This window comes from Gavialis gangeticus, unplaced genomic scaffold, assembly GCF_001723915.1.
Source record: "Gavialis gangeticus isolate Ggan-Ray unplaced genomic scaffold, GavGan_comp1, whole genome shotgun sequence".
NCBI classification, from domain to species: domain Eukaryota; kingdom Metazoa; phylum Chordata; order Crocodylia; family Gavialidae; genus Gavialis; species Gavialis gangeticus.
The window spans coordinates 47283935-47286877 of NW_017729033.1; positions in this window are offsets into that span (position 1 = coordinate 47283935).

Sequence of the window (2943 nt, forward strand, 5' to 3'; positions counted from 1 at the left end):
TGGGGAGAAGTGGGCATGCTACAAGAAAGAGATAGGCTGCAATTGGATTTGGACAGGCTACAGGGCTGGGCGGAAGAGAACAGGATGGGTTTCAACACTGAGAAGTGCAGGGTATTGCACCTGGGGAGGAGGAACCAGCAGCAGACCTACACGCTGGGGAACTCCCTTCTCGTCAGTGCAGAGGCAGAGAAGGATCTAGGAGTCATTATTGAGGCCAGTATGAACATGGGCTGACAGTGTGGGGATCCAGTCAGTAAGGCCAACCATACGTTGTCATGCATCCACAGATGCATCTCAAGCAGGTCCAAGGAGGTGATCCTCCCCTTCTACACGATACTGGTTAGGCTGCAGTTGGAGTACTGCGTCCAGTTCTAGGCGCTGCACTTCAGAAGGGATGTGGACAGAATGGAGAGGGTCCAGAGGAGGGCCACCCTCATGATTAGGGGTCAGCAGGGCAGGCCCTACAAGAAGAGGCTATGGGACCTGAACCTGTGCAGCATCCACAAGAGAAGGCTGAGGGGGGATCTAGTGGCCATCTATGAATTAGTCAGGGGGGACCAGCAGGCATTAGGAGAGTCCCTGTTCTCTTGAGCACTCCCAAGAGTGACAAGAAATAATGGTCACAAGCTGGCAGAGGGTAGATTTAGGCTAGATATTAGGAGGCACTACTTCACTGTCAGGGCAGCTAGGATCTGGAACCAACTTCTAAGAGAAGTGGTGCTGGCTCCTACCTTGGGGGTCTTTAAAAGGAGGCTAGATGAACACCTTGCTGGGGTCATTTGACCCCAGCATTCTTTCCTGCCATGGCAGGGGGTCGGACTTGATGATCTGCTCAGGTACCTTCTGACCCTACCAACTATGAAACTATGAAAGGACTTGGTCAGAGTTGGCATAGAATTCCTCCTTGGCTTTGTGGGCAGCATCAAAAGTTGGGGCATACATTCTGATGACAGTGGAGTGTTGGCTCCCTGCCAATTTGAGAGGGCGAGCCGTGGGGTGCTGTTTAATTCCAATAGGGAATTTAATTACTTGGTTTATGAGTTCATTCTTAATGGCAAAGCCAAGTCTGTGACACCAGTGTTCTCCTTCCTGTATACCCTTCCAGAACAGGGTATAGCCACCTCATTGTTCTTTGAGCTACCCATTCTTGCCAGGTCTCATCAAGTGTAGTGATGTCGATGTTGTACTTCCTGAGTTCTCAAGCCATTATTACAGTGCAGTGCTCTGGGCATTCACTATTAGTATTTGTAATAGGGGGTCTCCTCAGGACCAGTCTACTAACGACTCACCCACCTGTTTCTTGGCAAGCCACCCACCTTGTCTGCCATGCCTTGATAATAGTTAATTAGGATATTAATTAGGTGGGAAGCTGCCCATTTCTTTCCCTGATGCCAGGGGGTGCTATGAGGCTCCTTTCCTCCCCTACACCACAGCCGAATCCTTGCAGATGGCATCCACAGATGTTAATCTCACCGGCCTCACACTGCGCCCTAGAATCCTCCAGTCAGGACCCCTCTAAGATCCCTCCATTCAGGCGGCATGCCCTGCCCTCATTCTGGGCTGCCCAGCTTCCTGAAACTATTTTGCCTCTCAGGTGTGTTCCCCCTGGGACCTTTGGCCACACAGGCCTTGGCCTTGCCTCCAAGGCCAGTCAGGAACCCCAGGCCCTCAGCTCTGGGGATCCCTTGCAGTAGACCCCTGGCCCTTTTGACCATTCCAGTCCAGGCCCCGGCATTGGCCAGTCAAGGGTACTCTAAGTCAGGCCTCTGTGCCTCCAGCCCACTTTCTCTCTTGGGTCCACTTTCTTGCCCCTGCTAGGGTTAACCCATTCAGTTGTGGGAGCTGGGGTTATTAAGGTGCCCTGACATGCCTTTCACTGGGGTGGTAACTGGCCTGGCATTTCCTGGGGGTTCTTGTACCACTGGGAGCCCCACCAGGCCACCCAGTTTTAGGTCATTCCCAGGACCACGAGCCTCCTAGCCATCCCCTACAGCTCCTGCCCTTACCTCCAGATTGTTGCATGAAGCCAAGTGATGTTTCTGCCTGGCCTGTCAGCAGCAAACTGTTCTGTTTATATAAATGACCAAAGATCTAAAATGGCCGCTGCAATCAAGCACCTGCTGGCTGCTTGGCTCTGTTCTTAAAGTGGCAGGCACCAATAGTGCCCTGCCACAGGATTTTCCATGTGGGTTCTGATGTTCTACATCCTGAAATTGATTGCGTGTCTTCATTGATTTTGACAAAAGTAAAGGTGAGTCCACTAGATGTGGTTATCCAGTCAGGAAAAAGGTAAGCACACTATGTTTACTAGCCCTCTCTCCATGTGGGGTGAGCAGAGTGGATCCTAAAGAGGGCTGTTCAGTTGCAGTTATAGCTGCTGAATGACACTCCTACCTCATCCAAACGCTAGACAAGCTTCTTGTAATTGCTGTATTCATGCCAATTCATGACTAGGAGATTGCAGACCTCCTAATGCTACTTGTGTCAACACTAGCTGGTCACCAGAGGGCTTGAAATATGTGCTAAAGCTGTTTTCATGGAAGACACTTGTGTGCAATTTCTTTTCTTGTGGAGAAGCACATCACCTTCCACATGGTTCTTGACAGAATGGGACCTTAATCCAGGGGCATGGAAACCAAGACCTTGTTCAACTGCAGCCTTTGTCTGCCTTCTTGGCCACTAAGATTTTAACTTCTTCCACCAGCTCTGCTGTTGTGGACTTGTAGACCCATGACTGGGGGCTGGACAGGCTTATTATAGTGGCAACCTGTACGCACCATGTCACAGCACCATCAGAGGATAAATGTGACTTTTCAGAAAGGAGAGCATTGTCATCTGCTATCCCTGCTACATCCTGGTGCTGCTGCTTGGTACATGACTGCTTATTCATCAGATTCACCACAGGTTATTTCATAGATGACCTTCCCTAGTTTTTTTAGTGTT